The sequence below is a fragment of the Schistocerca americana genome, chromosome 11, assembly GCF_021461395.2.
Source record: "Schistocerca americana isolate TAMUIC-IGC-003095 chromosome 11, iqSchAmer2.1, whole genome shotgun sequence".
In the NCBI taxonomy this organism is placed as follows: domain Eukaryota; kingdom Metazoa; phylum Arthropoda; class Insecta; order Orthoptera; family Acrididae; genus Schistocerca; species Schistocerca americana.
The window spans coordinates 198,826,142-198,846,371 of NC_060129.1; positions in this window are offsets into that span (position 1 = coordinate 198,826,142).

The following is a 20,230-nucleotide window of genomic DNA, read 5'->3' on the forward strand; positions in this document are numbered from 1 at the left end:
GAATGAGACCTGAGCAAAGCCTTTGTTCTCAAAAACTTTGAGAATGTAACTGACTACCGTGTCGATTGCGTTGATGGTCGACAGATTCTTCCTAAACCCGTATTGTGTAGCATTAATTATTCCCAGATTCTCAAAGTGAGATGATAATTGTTGGTACGTGATGCATTCTGTTACCTTGGAGAATGCGGGTACTCTTGAAATAGGCCTGTAACTAGATGGAGAGTCTTTATCTCCCTTTTTGTATACTGGGATGATCCTAGACAGTTTTAACTCATCAGGAAATATCCCTCAAGTAAGCACTTGTTTATGCAATGGGTTAAAGGGTTGTTGTTGTTGTTGTGGTATTCAGTCCTGAGACTGGTTTTATGCAGCTCTCCATGCTACTCTATCCTGTGCAAGCTTCTTCATCTCCCAGTACCTACTGCAGCCTACATCCTTCTGAATCTGCTTAGTGTATTCATCTCTTGGTCTCCCTCTACGATTTTTACTCTCCACACTGCCCTCCAATTGGTGATCCCTTGATGCCTCAGAACATGTCCTACCAACTGATCCCTTCTTCTAGTCAATTTGTGCAACAAGCTCCTCTTCTCCCTAATTCTATTCAATACCTCCTCATTAGTTACGTGATCAACCCATCTAATCTTCACCATTCTTCTGTAGCACCACATTTCGAAAGCTTCTATTCTCTTCTTGTCTAAGCTATTTACTGTCCGTGTTTCACTTCCAGACATGGCCACACTCCATACAAATACTTTCAGAAACGACTTCCTGACATTTAAATCTATACTCGATGTTAACAAATTTTTCTTCTTCAGAAACGCTTTCCTTGCCATTGCCAGTCTACATTTTATATCTTCTCTACTTCGACCATCATCAGTTATTTTGCTCCCCAAATAGCAAAACTCCTTTACTACTTTAAGTGTCTCATTTCCTAATCTAATTCCCTCAGCATCACCCAACTTAATTCGACTACATTCCATTATCCTTGTTTTGCTTTTATTGATGTTCATCTTATACCCTCCTTTCAAGACACTGTCCATTCCATTCAACTGCTCTTCCAAGTCCTTTGCTGACTCTGACAGAATTACAATGTCATCCGCGAACCTCAAAGTTATTATTTCTTCTCCATGGATTTTAATACCTAATCTGAACTTTTCTTTTGTTTCCTTTATTGCTTGCTCAATATACAGATTGAATAACATCGGGGACAGGCTACAACCCTGTCTCACTTCCTTCCCAACCGCTGCTTCCCTTTCATGCCGCTCAACTCTTATAACTGCCATCTGCTTTCTGTGCAAATTGTAAATAGCCTTTCGCTCTCTGTATTTTACCCCTGCCACTTTCAGAATTTGAAAGAGAGTATTCCAATCTATATTGTCAAAAGCTTTCTCTAAGTCTACAAATGCTAGAAATGTAGGTTTGCCTTTCCTTAATCTTTCTTCTAAGATAAGTCGTAGGGTCAGTATTGTCTCACGTGTTCCAACATTTCTGCAGAATCCAAACTGATTTTCCCCAGGTCGGCTTCTATCAGTTTTTCCATTCGTCTGTAAAGAATTTGCGTTAGTATTTTGGAGCTGTGACTTATTAAACTGATAGTTCAGTAATTTTCACATCTGTTAAACGGTACAGAATGCAATCACAGACTTTTTTTAGCAGATTGCATCATCATCATCATCATCATCATCATCATCATCATGATATCATCATCATTTAAGACTGATTATGCCTTTCAGCGTTCAGTCTGGAGCATAGCCCCCCCTTATACCGTTCCTCCATGATCCCCTATTCAGTGCTAACATTGGTGCCTCTTCTGATGTTAAACCTATTACTTCAAAATCATTCTTAACCGAATCCAGGTACCTTCTCCTCGGTCTGCCCCGACTCCTCCTACCCTCTACTGCTGAACCCACGAGTCTCTTGGGTAACCTTGCTTCTCCCATGCGTGTAACATGACCCTACCATCTAAGCCTGTTCGCCCTGACTGCTACATCTATAGAGTTCATTCCCAGTTTTTCTTTGATTTCCTCATTGTGGACACCCTCCTGCCATTGTTCCCATCTACTAGTACCTGCAATCATCCTAGCTACTTTCATATCCGTAACCTCAACCTTATTGATAAGGTAACCTGAATCCACCCAGCTTTCGCTCCCATACAACAAAGTTGGTCGAAAGATTGAACGGTGCACAGATAACTTAGTCTTGGTACTGACTTCCTTCTTGCAGAAGAGAGTAGATCGTAGCTGAGCGCTCACTGCATTAGCTTTGCTACACCTCGCTTCCAGTTCTTTCACTATGTTGCCATCCTGTGAGAATATGCATCCTAAGTACTTGAAACCGTCCACCTGTTCTAACTTTGTTCCTCCTATTTGGCACTCAATCCGTTTATATTTCTTTCCCACTGACATTACTTTCGTTTTGGAGATGCTAATCTTCATACCATAGTCCTTACATTTCTGATCTAGCTCTGAAATATTACTTTGCAAACTTTCAATCGAATCTGCCATCACAACTAAGTCATCCGCATATGCAAGACTGCTTATTTTGTGTTCACATATCTTAATCTCACCCAGCCAGTCTATTGTTTTCAACATATGATCCATAAATAATATCAACAACAGTGGAGACAGGTTGCAGCCTTGTCTTACCCCTGAAACTACTCTGAACCATGAACTCAATTTACCGTCAACTCTAACTGCTGCCTGACTATCCATGTAAAGACCTTTAATTGCTTGCAAAAGTTTGCCTCCTATTCCATAATCTTGTAGAACAGACAATAACTTCCTCCTAGGAACCCGGTCATATGCCTTTTCTAGATCTATAAAGCATAGATACAATTCCCTGTTCCACTCATAACACTTCTCCATTATTTGCCGTAAGCTAAAGATCTGGTCCTGACAACCTCTAAGAGGCCTAAACCCACACTGATTTTCATCCAATTGCTCCTCAACTAATACTCGCACTTTCCTTTCAACAATACCTGCGAAGATTTTACCCACAATGCTGATTAAAGAGATACCTCTGTAGTTGTTACAATCTTTTCTGTTTCCATGTTTAAAGATTGGTGTGATTACTGCTTTTGTCCAGTCTGATGGAACCTGTCCCGACTCCCAGGCCATTTCAATTATCCTCTGTAGCCATTTAACACCTGACATTCCACTGTATTTGATGAGTTCCAACTTAATTTCATCCACCCCAGCCGCTTTATTGCACTGCAATCTATTGACCATTTTTTCCACTTCCTCAAATGTGATCCTATTTCCATCATCATTCCTACCCCTTCTACCTCAAAATCTGAAACATTACTGATCGCATTTTCACCTACATTGAGCAACTCTTCAAAATATTCCCTCCATCTGCCCAAGGCATCCACAGGATTCACCAGCAGTTTTCCTGACCTGTCCAAAATACTTGTCATTTCCTTCTTACCTCCCTTTCGAAGACTGCTAATTACACTCCAGAATGGTTTTCCAGCAGCTTGACCCATAGTCTACAACCTGTTTCCAAAGTCTTCCCACGATATCTTCTTGGATGCTGCAATTATGTTTGGCTTTGTTTCTTTCTTCAACTTAAATTTCTCTGTCTACCTGGGTTCTGGTATGTAGCCATTTTTGATATGCCTTCTTTTTCCTTTTACAGGCTGCCTTGACTGTGTCATTCCACCAAGCTGTTTGCTTCCTCCTACTTTTACACACTACTGTTCCAAGACATTCTTTAGCCACTTCTAGTACTGTGTCCCTGTACCTTGTCCATTCCTTTTCCAATGACTGTAATTGACTACATTCAACTAACTGGTACCTTTCTGAGATCGCTGTTATGTACTTGTGCCTGATTTCCTTATCCTGAAGTTTCTCCACTCTTATCCTACTACATATGGACTTGACCTCCTGCACTTTCGGCCTCACAATCCCAATTTCACTGCAGATTAAATAATGATCAGTGTCATCAAAGAATCCCCTGAATACACGTGTGTCCCTCACAGCCTTCCTGAATTCCTGATCTGTTATTATATAGTCAACGACAGATCTGGTTCCCCTGCCTTCCCAAGTATACCGGTGAATGTTCTTATGTTTAAAAAAGGAGTTTGTGATTACTAAGCCCATACTGGCACAGAAATCCAAGAGTTGTTTCCCGTTCCTGTTGGCCTCCATATCCTCTCCAAATTTACCCATAACCTTTTCATACCCTTCTGTTCGATTTCCAATCCTGGCGTTAAAATCACCCATGAGCAGAACACTGTCCTTGTCCTTTACTCTAACAACTACATCACTGAGTGCCTCATAAAAACTATCCATCTTACCTTGATCTGTCCCTTCACAATGCGAATATACTGACACAATCCTAATTTTCTTGCTAGACACTGTCAAATCTATCCACATCAGTCGTTCGTTTACATACCTTATTGCAACTACACTGGGTTCCATTTCTTTCCTGATGTAAAGCCCTACTCCCCATTGTGCTATTCTTGCTTTGACTCCTGACAGGCAGACCTTGTATTCTCCCACTTCCTCTTCTTTCTCACCCCTTACCCGAATGTCACTAACAGCTAAAACGTCCAGCCCCATCTTACTTGCAGCCTCTGCCAGCTCTACCTTCTTCCCAGAGTACCCCCCATTGATATTAATAGCTCCCTATCTCATTACCATTTGTTTGCCAAGTTGTATCTTAGGAGTCCCTGGTTTGTCAGTTAGAGGTGGGACTCCGTCACAACCAAATGGTGAGGGGAGAGGTGGGGGAGAGGGGAGGAAAAGAGGATGAGGTTTGTTATTCTGTACACTAATATTTCTTCTTCTAAATGGTAAATAATGCATTCACATAGTGTTGGTATTAAAGGTAATTCATGAAATAAATTATCTTTAAACCAGAAAATTAAAGGTTCCACATGGCACATGAAAAGTACCATGCTACACACATGTCTGTACAGATTCCAAAATGTCTGTGAATTTGAGTTACAAACTTTTTTAAATAGAAATATGAAGATCACAATACTTTGGGTCTGCAATAACACAAACATAAAATACTTTAGTTCCCTATGGGAAGCTTTGTTCTTCACGTGACTCGTGCAACTGCTTTCACTCTTAATGGAAAACTAAATGGTTTATGTTAAAGTTAACTAGCAAAAAGTGTAACCATTTTTGCACAATTTCTGTGAAGTAAGATTCCTTAATGTTATTTCCTTCCGTTGTCATCATAACTTGATAATTTCAGTTCCGTATGGGACATATGACTAACAAAATGAAATGCTTTTATTACTATGACCAAACAAAATCTTTTTAACATGTAGTACACAGTTCAAATCAGCAAAAAGTGTAACTGTATAATTAAGGTAAATGTTGATGAAAATTAGACATGTAACATGAATACTGAAATTTCCTAGATTTCCAAGTGTACCTGTAATCACTGTATTCTGTACTTTGTAGTGCTAGAAAGATATTTGCATTCTCCCCACCCCTTTCCTCAACACAGCAAAATATAATAGAAAGACATCCTAGCAGAATAAAGACAAAATTCAGAAAATTAGGTTCTAAAGTAATAAGAATGCTTACGATCAATTGGAACATTGTGTTCGTTCTAGGAAGTATTAAAACAAGAATTAACAGAGTAACAATTTTATTGCTCTTATGTTGCAGAGTATCCACAAACATTACTGTTTGAAACATAGGGCCACTGCATACTCCACTAGATTACACCCAGCCTGTGATTAAACTGTTCTTAAAGTGAAAAATTCAAGTTGAAATAGCTATTGAGGGAAACATTTTGTCACACTTAAAGCCATCTGTCAAATAAGTCTCAGAACATTTTTTTTTTCATTAATTTCACACAAATCACCTGTTTTTAATGCAAGTGCATATTTTGTAACACCAAACATCTTAATATAAGCTTGTATAATAAACAATTATAATTTTGTTACAATATCTACACAGGACGTAAAGAGTTAATTTTACTTCAATGTGATTCATCTTTTGAAGTTCATCATTACACAACAACAAATCTATGGACAAAATAGTTCTAAAAAATCTGTCAAAATGTCACACCCATCTGCATGGAATGTCCCATTACATAATATTTTCCAATTTTAGCACTATACATGATTAAACAATATGAGTTTATTTAAATTCTACCTTATACTTGATTTGTTGTTTAAAATTTTCTCAGCTGCTTTTTTCTTCATATGTTTTTAAGCGTATGCGGGAGTATAGGGATGCAATCTTACAAACAAGTTGAGCCTGATGTAAGTTCCTCAATCCTAATTTCATAATGGTAATCATGACGAAGAGCAGGAAATGGGTAATCTACAAATTTATTTTTAATACAAAGCAAAATCTTGGCCTGTACATATTTCTGTCGCATATCCCCAGCAATCAGAAACATCTGAAACAGTTTCTGAGTATTCTACAACGGAGTACACACAGTCACTTGTTTTAACCAGTTTTCCCCGGTTAACGAAATTTACAAATGCATTTTTATTGGCCATATTGGGAAAAGCATAGAGAGAATCACATTCTAATGCAGATTTAACTACTGGTGGCTTCAGTATGTGAAGACAGTCTTTGCATGTGATCTCCCTTGAAAGGCGCAATGACACATACCCTGCAATATAATACAGTATGTTTTGCTTGTAAAATGAGAACTTAATCATCAACTTATCATCAAGAAGTGCACACCACTTCTCTACTTCATTTTCTGCAGCACTTTCATCACTTTCTACTACATGCTTTCTTGCATGAAAATCATAAACAGGTGGCAAACAACACACATTAAAATATGAGCAATTCCCATTCATTGCAGTGACACTGTTACCCAAGAGCAACTTTCTCATGGCACATTTGAACTGGTATGCATTTGTATTGTTCCAAACACCTCTGGACCGAATGCAGGAAAAAAAAGCTCTATGTGGTCTTGTGACAGTTTATATGTTAGAAAATACTTCAGAGGAGATTCAACACATAGCATACTTGCCAGAGCTATGTGCCTGACTGATTGCATATCGAAAATTATCCCAAAAGCAAAAGTATTTCTTGCATGGGGCAGCAACGGAACACCAATCATTTTGATATAATTTTCAGTGTGTGTGAAAATAGCAAGCCAATAAGATTTGTTGTCATCCCTCAGGAGGCTCTTATACCCTTTACCTAATGGATTTCTGGAGTTCAGAATATCAAAAATCCTATCAATATTATACAAGAATTCTACTGTTGCTTCACTTCCTTTAAAATTTGGATCACCAACCCTCCTCAAAAACTTTATACTATCTGCCACACTAGAACTCAAAGTCTGTGGAGCTAATGAAACAGTCATTTTTCTATTTACATAACTTATATGTTGTCCTGATAGTTTGTTGGCAAATGTCATACCTTCTTCTTGTTGTACCTTGTTCAATTGCTGAATGAAATGCCATCTAATAATGCCAGTTGGAGAGTCAATAGCAGATACTTCTGCTAGAGCATTTCTGGCAAACTTAATCATATGACACATGTCCAAGATACAATAAACATTGTATTTTTCCACAGGATGAGGAAAGTAGCTTTTAAAATCATCCTTGGAAAAATTTAAAGTACAGCCAAGTGAACGTGAAGTGCTTATATTTACCTTGCAGCCATCACATGTAACACACCAAACCCTAATGCCAGAACTATGCAGCCTCTCTACAGCAGATTTTATCAATGTGGCCTGATTATTTGCCTGTACACCGTTGATAAAGAAATATGCAATCGGGCATTTAAATTTGCCTTTAATAGAGACAAGCATGAAAACCAGAGCCTAAGATGCCTCTATTACTTCTTTTGACTGAGGCACTTCCCGACCAAAGTCTAAAAAACCTGTGTATTGCTTAGTTCCTTGGTCCCAAAGTACTTGCTTCCTAATTGCCATATTGTCTACAATTAGACATGAATCGCTGAACTGCTCCCTTACAATTGGGTTCAAATCAATGTACTTAAAAACATCTTTTAAGAAGACAGTTTCACAGTCTACACTTGCTACCCATTTGGAAATTAATGATTTATGGGGCAGAGGCATTAATTTTTGCAGGTATTCATATGGTTCTGGTGAATAAAAGTACACAGTCATCGCAAACATTTTCACATTTGTTGTGTATCTATTACCCTTTGACGAGAGAGAGTTGTTCACTAAATTGCACACTAATTCCACTTGTGTTCCTTTCTGATGATTGAGGAAGTTATGTAACTTCTCAGGAAGATGCCCCTTCTCCTTCAATGAACTTATGATGTCATTCTTGGAAAACACTTTCTTCTCTCTTCTTCGAAGTTTTTCACGGGCGCACTTCAGTTTATGTTTTAGTTCGTGCACAATGTCTGAGAAAAAATTGCAAGTTTCGGTCACCTTGTCTTCCATTTCTACTTTCGACTGTATACCACAATCAATTACTTAAGAACCAACTGCACTCTGAAATAAACAAATAATTTCGTTATATATGATTGAAATAACTCAAGGCTTGATGAAAAAATATTATAAGAAAACTTTGGGGATGTGAAAACATCCTTATACTAACGTTTTCGACACAATTCGCAGCTTCTGCATTGGATAAATGGGACATGCTTTCCACAGAAGAATTTTCATTGACAACATTCTCCATGCAATCAGTAGCTTCTGCAGTGGGCAAATCGAGCACGGATTCCAGGACAGAACGCTAAAAACAAAAATATGGACCTGTATTACAACACTGCTTAGACCTATGTAGCCCATTTGTGTCCGTACGAAATAAATTCACAAAAGTCAAAAAGCACACACATAGCAAGGAAATTCATTAGCTACCTCAAATGGAGAAGCATCGTTGTCACTCAAAATCCTAACAACATGTCGTCGTGGCTGTTTATTTGGTGGCATCAAATGTGCCGGAAAGTCAAAAACTGATGGCACTGCTTCGGGTCTGAAACGTTTCTTCCATGTTCCAGGACTCACTACGTAATCATCTTGCCGGAAACGGTTTCCACAAAGAAAACTGCAAGACATAGGATTAAAATCTTTCCACTTCACGGAAGTAATCCACTTCTTTAGCGGCTCTGGGTGCTTCAGAGGAAACCTGTTCAAAAACATCGAATTAGCAAACGCAGTAAGTCTCTATTATTATCGTATTGTATCGGTAGTCCTATTACCTGTGAAATGGTAAGTCACTTTCCTTACTCCATCGCTTCGTACAATTGAAAGCGGAACAAGAAATCGCCATTTCGATAATCCTTAATTCCTTATACACCGTACAGACCGAGAGAAACTTCTTGGCAAATTCGAATATGGCGGGCAATACAGACGACAGTAATCAGCTGGTAGAGCCATCTATCGGTAGGTCCGGTAGTTGAGCATCCCCCACTTTAGACGCCTGTTATTTTCGCAGGCAGTGACACTTCGTGCTGCCTCCCGCAGCTGCTGCCCTCTCGCGCCGCTCCTCTACACTACGTGCAGCCGGCCAGGTGCGGATTCTCCGTCATTAAACGTCGCGCAGTTTTCTCCATTGGTCCACCGTAGCAGCAACACAACAGTAACGCAAAAGCAACAAACAGATAAAAGCTAAGGATGAGTTTTTACATTAACGGAAATTGAAGATGGTGATTGTCGACTGGATGGGCATGCAAGGACATAATTAGGAGAGTAAGAAACGTGGGCTAAACGGTAGTGTTTCCAACACTATACGATCTTTCATTTCATTTTATTTTATTATCGTCCTGTATATCATTTACATGATGTAGGAATTGTCACAGCAAAGTTGTCATACTAGTACAAGTACTACAGACATAATAATGGAATATCGCTTTCAAGGCAATTTTTAAAAGTACAAATTAGACATATAAATTAAAATTTTTGGCAATAAATTTACACACCGAGCGGGGTGGCGCAGTGGGAAGACACTGGACTCGCATTCGGGAGGACGACGGTTCAATCCCGCGTCCGGCCATCTTGATTTAGGTTTTCCGTGATTTCCCTAAATCACTCCAGGCAAATGCTGGGATGGTTCCTCTGAAAGGGCACGGCCGACTTCCTTCCCCATCCTTCCCTAATCCGATGAGTCGATGACCACGCTGTCTGGTCTTCTTCCCCAAAAACCAACCAACCAACCAATAAATTTACACACAATCAAAGTACTCATCTACGTCATAGAAAGGTTTGCTTAAAAGGTAATTTTTAAGCTCAGTCTTAAATTTTACTTAATCTATTATTGCCTTCATGTACACTGGCAGAGCATTGTAGAGTTTTATTCCAAAATAACTTACATGCTTTTGGGTTTGTGCTGTCCTTACCCTTTCTACATACAAATTCTTACGAGTTCTAGTATTATAATTATGGCAGTCCTCATTTGTACGTAGATTTTTCATATGTGCTCTTGTACACAGAATGCTTTTAAAAATGTACAGTGATGGTATTGTGAGTATTTGCAGTTCTTTGAAAAGGGGCCTACAATGAGTTCTTGGAGAGTTATGTGTTATGATTCGTAGAGCTCTTTTCTGAAATTTGAAGATATCTGCTAAGCTTGATTTACTTTTATCCCACAACACTATGCCGTAAGACACGATGGACTGAAAGTAAGCAAAATACACTAGTCTAGTACAGTCTGTGCTGCATACTCTAAATAATATCCTCAATGCAAAACATGCCGAATTGAGCCTTTGGGATAAATACTTGAGATGGTCTTTCCAGCTTAAGTTTTGATCAATGTGCATGCCCAAAAACTCTGTGGATTGTACACTCACTATCTTCTTGTCCATTAGTTTTAACTGGAGGTCCATATCTTGAGTTGCTTTGCCGTACTGTATATAATCGTACCAAACCTCCGCTTTGTCCGAAAGGGAAGCACTACGATTGTCTGTTCAGACTTGCAGCAGTGCAAGAACTGTTCAGAATCTGTGTCCACGTGCACACTATGAGTTGCTGTGGTGAGACAGGCATATGCACGAATGAGTCTGAGAACTTAGTTCAGTGGTGGTCTTCTTACCCCATTACCATTAGGCCCATCTGTAATTCATTCAATCCATAGACATGAATATACGTTACCGTGTCCCTCAAAGATTGGTATACTGTCAATATTCCGTAATTCATAAATGCTTTCATCCTCTTCGAAAATTAAGTTTACTAAATCTCTGTACTTCAATCAGATTCATAGACACAGACCTACATTTCCGTGTCTTGCAAAAACTGTCAATCATTTAACACCTCAACAATATGATAATTGTGTGCACAAGTTAGTGAATATGAAATATGTAGAATGTGTTACCACAAACATTGGTGAGTATGAAATATTTTCGCCCGAAATAATGAGGAGGTATTGGCGCTTCTAGCAATCCCATTAATAAAATATGTTCAAATAGTTGATATCGCGCAGGAAATGTTTGTTATTTCTGAGATGTTCTTGTGAAACTTCCAAATGCGAAATGGGTGAAGTAATATGCGAGAGGCTCTCGATCGCACTTGTTGGTTGGCGTTGCCGACAGATGGCAGGCCAACACGTTGGCTTCGTACTCACGCAAAAACTCCAGAGCGCAAAGCAGAATGCATCTCAACTCACCATGCTGCCAACTTTTGACTTTCCAGCAAAACGGCTTATGTGTTTTAAACCCTCATTTATGCAGCATGTTAGATCGGCAAAGTTTCACGAATGGGCAGACAGAAAGAGAAGTGTAGGCGGGACAGAGTCTGTAAGGATTCAACGTTCACCTTTTGCATTATAAACAACACACACACAGTACTTGATACATTCGAGGGTTGGATTCCCTCACTTCTTCATCGAAGAGTTTCACTGCCTGGGCTACTCTCAGGGTGCGCCTTCGACGTGGAAGATCCCTGCCGTGTCGTCTGCTTGCTGTCACCGCCGCCGCCGCCGCTTGGTCGCCGCCTTCCGGTCCTTGCAGCCGCCGCAGCCGTCGCCGCCTGCCGGTGCTCGCCGCCCCCGCCCGGTCGCCGCCTGCCGGTGCTCGCCGCCGCCGCCGCCGCCGCCCGCCGCCGCCGTCCGGTGCCGCCGTCCTGACCCTGGTCTACGGCCGTCTTCGTCTTCATCCGTCTTCGTCTTTGTCTGTCCCCAGTTTCTGTCCTCTCCTCTTCGTTCTGTTCGTTCTTGTTTCTCTCTCCCATCATGTCCACCCCCACCACCACTGTCACTACTACCACCACCGCCATTGTCTATACCTCCCCTTCCGCCGCCTCCACCACTATAACTTGGTGTGCCCAGTCCCACCCCCCTCCTTCCATTCCACCTCTCCTCACTCTCCCTTCACCCTCTATCTTTGTCACCCCCTCTCCCGCTTCTTCCTCCCGCTCCTCTCGTTCTGATCCCTTCCCCCCACTCCCCCAGCCAGTCACTGCAGCTCCAGCTCGGGTGATGGCCCGTCGGGCCACTGCCCACGCCCAGCTCTCCCCGTCACCTTCGCCATCACCGCCGCCACTGCCACTGCCACCGTCATCGTCATCGTCGCCGTCGCCTTCACCGTCACCGTCACCATCTCCGGCGCCGACTCCGGCCCCGGGACCTGCCCCTCCCCGCCACATTCCCGTTGTTCCCATCCCCCACACCTCCTCCACCGCCGTCAAGCGCCCCGGTGGCACCCCTGCTTCCTCTGCTTCCAAAAAGGCTGCGCCTCGTCCTCCTTCCCCCACCCATGATGTCATGGAAGTCTCCCCGCCTGTCCCTGCCCCCTCATCCTCCTCCTCTCCCCCTTCCTCCTACCGCTACCTCCTCTCCCGTCCTGATCCCTCTCTCCTTGAAGCCCGGAACCTCACCCTCTTCCTTCGCCAGCATTGTCCTGGTGCCCCCATCTCCCTCCTCACTCCTCGCCGAGATTCTGTTCTCATCTCCTCCCCCGGCCCAACCCTCCATACTGACATCCTCTCCCGCCTCCCCATCACCCGTTTTGGTCCCAACGCCTCCCTTACCCCTGCTCCTTCTCCATCTCCTACCCGCCAACCCCAACCCCCGCGTCGCCCGCCGACCCTCACCGCCGTGATCACACGGCTCAGTCCGTCGATCACGGAGGAGGAGGTGTTGGCGGAGCTCCAGGCCCATCCCACGCTGGAGGTGCGGGCGGTCCGCCGCATTTTCAACTCAGCCGGCCCCACCCGCCTTATGCGGGTTTTCTCTGAGGACGCCCCCTCCATTGACCGTCTCCTGAGGGAGGGTGCCCTCCTCTTCCACCAGCGGTACAAGGTCGACCCTTCCCGTTCCCCTCCTCAATCCCTGCGCTGCCAGAGGTGTCTGCGCTATAATGCGCACCCCACAGCTGAGTGCCGCGAGGCCCCCACCTGCCCGCATTGTCGGCAGGCTCACTTCCTCCGGCAGTGCCCTAACCTCCAATCCCCTCCCTCCTGTAATACCTGCAATCTCCCTCATCCCACCTACTCCCAAAAGTGTAAAGCCCGACCCCCTCCAACCACTCCTGAACTCACCGTATCTGTCCGTCCTCTGGACGCCCCCACCCCTCCTGGCAATTCCCTTCGTCCCCCACCCACCGCTGAGGACATCATCAGGTTCCTCACCATCGTCCTCCAGAATGTTCATCCCTTTCAGCGCCCTCACACCCTCCAGCAGATCTCCCTTGCTGCCCGTTCCATCTTCCAACTCAAGATGTACGCCACCTACTCCAACAACCAGGCCCATTTCACCTTCTCCCGTCTTGACACATTCGTTTAAATCCCAGTCATGGCGCGACAGCAACGTATCCTTTTCAACAACATCCGCTCCCTTCCCGCCAACAAAAACCTGTTCCTGCACACCCTTGCCACCCACCGCGTGGATGCCTTCCTCCTCAATGAAACCTTCCTGCAACCCCACCACACAGTCCACACTTCGCCCTACCTCCTCCACCGCTCCGATAATCCCCTCCCGATTGCGCGTGGCGGAGTTGCCATTGGTCACCACCGCCAGATCCCCGTTCGGCTCCAACCTCTCCTTCCCGACCCCACCGAACACCTGATCCTTAGTCTCTTCTTCCCCGGCCTTACCGTTACCTGCGCCACCATCTATGTCCGCCCCAACGCTCCTATTCCCTTCGACTTCCTCTCCCACGTCGATCGTACCTTTTCCTCCTACGTGATCGCCGCCGACCTCAACATCCATAGTCGTTCCGCTGCCCAGTTATGGCGATGGCATCGGTTCCTCTCCACCCTTCAAGGTGACCTCGTCCCCATCCCCCGGCATACCCGTCCTGAATCCAACTCCACTCCTGATGTTATCCTCTCCTCCCCCAACCTCCTTGGCCGCATAACGGTGGATGTCCTGGAGCCTATTGGTAGCGACCATCTCCCTGTCCTCCTCACCATTTCAGACGGTCGTCGCCCTCGCCCCGACCCTCGTACTGACCCTCCCCCTAAGTATGTCCACGACTATTCCCGAGCCGACTGGAATGCCTACCGGGATACCCTTTCCACCCAGGTCGATAGCCACCCTCTCACCTACCACCACCCTGACGATGTCACCCATGCCGCCTCCTTTCTCCAGCGGACCTTGTCTGAGGCCGTGGAGGCCCACGTTCCTACTGTCGCCATCCACCCCCACCGTCCTACCTTACCCCCACAGGCCGTTCTCCTCCTCCGTGAATCCCGTCGTCTCTACCGTGCCTTCCTCCGCACGCGTGACCCGGACACACTACGACGCCACCGGCAACTCCAGCGACACGTTCGTAATTTGCTCGCGGCTAAGAAACGCCGGGACTGGCGACAGACATGCACCCGTTTCAATGCAACCCTACCAATCAACTCGTCCAAGTTCTGGTCGGCCTTCCGTCGCCTTACCGGAACTAAACCCTCCCCCTATTATCCTCTTCTCCATGATGATCACCCTTTCCCTGACTCCCTTAGTAAGGCCAATCACTTTGCCTCCTACCTCTCTGATGTATTTTCCGTCCCCGATGATCCCCAGTTCGATTACTCCCTCTTCCCGGATATCCGCGATCGAACTGACACCTCTTCCCCTCCCCTCGCTCCTGGCTTCCAGTACTTGGACAACATTACACACACGGAACTCAATGCCCCTATCACTACACAGGATCTCATTGCTACCCTCCGCACAAAACGCAACACCGCTCCTGGTCATGATCGTGCCACCTACCGTCACCTTCGTGAAGCTCCTGTCTCTTTCCTCTCCACCCTGGCCAGGCTCTACAATGTAGTCCTGTCCACCGGTTACTACCCCGACCTGTGGAAAACCTCCCGTATCCTCATGTTCCTTAAACCTGGCAAACCGCCGTCCGCCGTCTCCTCCTACCGTCCCATCAGCCTTACCTCGGTCTTCAGCAAGGTCCTAGAATCTATCCTCACCCGCCGCATCCACCAGCATCTCCGCCAGCACCGCCTCCTTCCCGTCACCCAGTGTGGCTTTCGGCCATCCTTCTCTTCCGACGATCTTCTCCTTCACCTCACTCATCTCCTTTCCGAACAGCTTAATTCCCGTCGCTCCGCCATCTTCCTCTCACTTGACCTCGAACGCGCTTATGACCGCGTCTGGCATTCCGGTCTCCTCTTCAAGCTCCAAACCTTTGCCCTTCCCATTAACTACGTCCGTCTGATCGGTTCCTTTCTCTCCCGCCGTCCTTCCTATGTCACCATCCATCACACCGATTCCTACACCTTTTTCCCCTCCGCCGGTGTGCCCCAAGGCTCCGTCCTCTCCCCCCTTCTGTACCTTTTGTACACGGCGGACATGCCGCCGCCGTCGCCCCCCGTCCACCTCCTCCAGTTTGCCGATGACACCGCCTTCCTCGCCCTTGCCCCCACCCTGCAACGCTCCCAACGCCTTCTCCAATCCCATCTTGACCGGTTCACCGCTTGGTGCAACCAGTGGTTGCTCAAGGTCAATCCCTCCAAAACCCAGGCAATCATTGTAGGCAAAACCACCCCTTCCTTCCGCCTCCTTGATTTCTATCTCACCGTCTATGGCCGTCCTATCGCCCTCACTCCCACCCTTAAGTACCTTGGCGTCACCCTCGACCGTCGCCTCTCCTGGACTCCCCATCTCCAGACGATCCAAGCCAAGGCACGTTCCTGACTCCGTCTCCTCAAGCTCCTTTCCGGCCGCACGTGGGGTCTGGACCCCTCCACAATCCTCCACACCTATAAATCTCTCATCCGCCCTATCCTTTGTTACGCCCATCCAGCGTGGATCTCCGCCCCCCCTACCTTTTATAAATCCCTCCAAATCCTTGAACGCCATCCTCTCCGCCTTGCCTATCGCATCCGTCTCCCCTCCCCCATGCGGATCCTGTATGATCTCATCCCCTTCCCCCACCTCCTCCTTTTTCTTGAAAGGATACGTATCCTGTACACCTCACGTAAACTTGATCCTCCTCACCCGCTCCTTTCCCCGTACCTCTCCCACCCCCGCCCGCTGCCGCGCCTGTATTCCCACGTCCCACCCGGTCTCCATCTCTCCACCCTCCATACCCTCTCCCAAGGTGGCTTCCGCCAGCTCCCTCTCCCTGATGATGTCCTCGTCCCCTCCATCTACCCCTCCTATCAACTTTGACCCTGCCCCGCCCCCCACTTCCCGTGTCCTTTCCTTTCGGCACCCTCCCTCCCTTCTCTTCTCTTCCCTTCTTTTTCCGTCTCCCTGTCCCCTCCCTTCCCCCTCTTCCCCCGGGCTTCCTCTCCCCCTTCCTCCCTCCCCCCTATCTCCCCTGCCCGTGGAATCTCTGCTCTCCCCTCTCGCTCTCCCACTCCCCTTCCTCCTCCTCCTCTCTTGGCCGGTCCCCGGACTCGCACACGTATGGTGAACATTCGCGCGCCGGAGATCGTCGCCTTTTGTGTCTCGTGTGTGTGACGTCGTATAGTGTTTTTGGTGTCCGCCGTCCCACTCCTACGTTCACTTGTGCCATCGGACTCACCAGTGTTTTGTGCGCCGTGCCGACGTGTTTTCCGTGTTGTTATCGTCACATGTGAACGACTCCGTGTTTTTTCTGTCTCTGTGACCTCTCTCTTTTGCCCGTCGCTTTGTTCTTTGTCATTCACCATGTTTTATACTCTTGTAAAACGCTATGGCTGAAGAGCGGCGTAGTGTGCCGCTGCCAGCCTACCTGAGTTGTACAGGTTTTAAAATAACAATAAAGTAAAAAAAAAAAAAAAAAAGTACTTGATAGTACATCCCGCAGCAGTCTAGAATTTTTTACATTTATTTAGCAGCTTATGATGTACATCTATGGAGTAAGTCCAAGACATATTTGCTTTGTCAGCTTTCCAATAAACTACATTACTCTTACTGGTTCTAACTATAGTTTTGCTAAGATAACTAATAAATTTTAGTCACAACATTCCTGGAAATTAACATCATAGTTACAAAATTTTAGATACTGTAAACTGAACGGATTTTATGAGGCATACGTAATTTATGTACCTAAATTACAGAACATTTAATTGCAATAATTCTGTACTATTGGTCCATTATTTTGTATATACGGTATAATCCAGCCACACAGCACATACATATTCTAGATTCTCTTTTGTTTACAGTTATAAAAAAATTTAACAGCAATAATACTGTAGAAAAACGAAATCTTTAGATAAATAAATGCTGTTAAGAAGTTAAGACATTTTACTTTCTCTTTTTCTCTACACTTGTGTACATTTTTTTTTTTTTTTTTTTTTTAGTGTACTATGCCTGTTTGCTCCAGTTATTTTCGTTTGAAATAAGTTCTGTGATTGAATATAAAGGGGTTTGTGATAGCAGTTGTTTCATTGACTGTTTAAACTTATCCTTTGATTTGGCATTAATGATGTGTGCCATGTAACCACTGCTTCTCTCGTATTGAGTTGTGTTATGCTGCGGAATTCTTAATTTCTTTCCGTTTCTGTTCTGTAAACATAACTAACTTAGGTACAAGATTCCACACTGCTCACGGTCTTCATCTGAATCAACTCGGAAAGAAGCATGTGAGTAATGAAATCATATAAGTAGCCAATGAGTTAGACATAGCAAAAATCGATAGCTCTAAGTCAATACCACTTAGATTTAGGAAAAACTCTTTTTTAGAGGTAGCAAAGAAGGGCCGAGAGTAACAGGTTTGCCCAGATTCACACTGGACGACCAGATTAAAGATACGAGTAATATAATAAATGTCAGTAACACTAGAAAGAAGAATAGTAGTAATGACGATTGCCCCCATAAAAAAAATTACTCACCAGCTTTGTCTCTAAGATAGATTATCTCAATATTGAAAGTATAAGAGACAAACAAGTAATTTTAAACGAATTTGCAAATGAGAACTTATTTGATGCGTTATGCCAAAGTGAGCACTGGTGTAAAGGAAATGAAATATCTTTTCATGTACTAGATGATTTCCTCTTAGCAAATAGCTTTAGCACAGAGCAGCATATTCATGGGGGTGTATCAATTTACATTAAGAAAGAATTAATAAATCGTACTAATGAACTAGATCTATGATTTCTGTGCAGTGAGATACATTTTGAAGCCACAGGTGTTTATCTGGATCATTTAAAAATTGCTGTTGTATCTCTTTATAGATCACCAGACGGAAGTCTACTAATATTTTTAGAAAAACTTGAGATTTTACTACATTTCTTTCGTAGCCCTCACTGGAAGAAATATAGTATAGTGATTGATGGTGACATCAATGCTGCATTTGATATAAACAAAGATGTGCACACCGTAAATGAATTTAAAAACCTGTTAGGACAATTCAACTTCATTTTTACAAACTGCAAACCCACAAGACAGTCTGCTTGTCTCGACAACATACTTAGAAATGTCAATAGAGAGTTACTCTCTTCAGATGTAGCTGTCTTCGATTTCTCGGACCATGACTCAGTGTGGGTAAAAATAGGTACAGATAGGTGCAATATGGACTATAAGGAGTTTAAAGAGCCTGAAATAGTCATCACAAGACCGATAAAACAAGAAAAATTGTCTAATTTCATGGTATGACTCAGTAATTGTGACTGGTCACATATGTTTAACAATAATGCCCAGGGCTCCGCCAATACATTGTTCGATAGATTTTTTCATTCTTTCTTAAATATATTCGAGACCAACTGCCCTCAATATAAATGTAAAGTTAACACTAAAAATAACAGTAATAGACATAGGGATAAGAATCCATGGTATACCGCTCAACTAGCCAATATGAAAAGGAGGTTGTTGTTGTATGGAGATTCTTACAGACTTCAGAAAACTGATATGACTAAACAAAGGTACTCAAGAGCACAAAAGGAATATAAGTATGCTTTAAATGAGGCCAAAAAACAACATAATCTAGTCAGCATTGAGTCATCAAAACATAAATGCATAAAAAGCATGGACTATAATAAATTCAGTGGCCAAAAGCAAGCAGAAAGCTGTGGTAGAAATTTCAGCAGATGAATTTAATAACTACTGTATAAAATCTGTTTACCAAATGAGGGAAAGCATTGGGAGGCCGCAAGAAACTGTAGCTGATCTCATTAAATATCATAATGTAGACTACACCCTGAAAGACAGATTCCTTTTAACAGATGTCTCACCAGATGTTGTTTGAACTATTGTAAATAATTTTAGGCCCTCTGGTAGTGAAGATATATATGGTATTTCTTGTAATATGTTAAAAAAAGATAATTTGACACATATTATACCCTCTTACTAAATGTATAAACAGATGTTTAATTGAAGGAGTATTCCCAGATGTATTGAAATTATCCAGGGTAATGCCCATTTCCAAGAAAGTAGAGAAAAACTGCCCATCTAGCTATCGCCCAATATCTCTGACACCTATTTTATCTAAAGTTTGGAATCCATCATCAACTCCCAGTTGTGTGATTATCTGACATGTAATAACATTATTACTGCGGTACAATTTGGCTTTAGGAAGGGCAAATCCACAGTCCATGCCATTTATTCCCTAACTTAAAAGGTGCTTAATCCTTATGAAGGAAAAAAATTTTGCTCAGGTTAACTTTTGTGATCTTAGCAAAGCCTTCGATTGTGTGGAGCGTATTTCACTCCTCAGCAAACTAGTTTATTATGGAATCACAAACAGTGAAGTTGGCAACATCTTCCAATCCTTTCTCAGCAACCATAAACAAATTGTTTGTATTGGTAAACAGAGATCACAGCTAGCTGACGTTAAGTGCAGTGTGCCACAAGGCTCAGTGTTAGGATCTCTGCTATTTATCCTAAGGACAAATAATCTACCATTTTACATAAATACTCACTGCATTCTCTATGCAGATGATACCACTTTTTTTCAATATCAGCTCAGACATGGATATGCTCCAAACTGTGGCAAATGACGCCATATCGCAGGCATCAGTC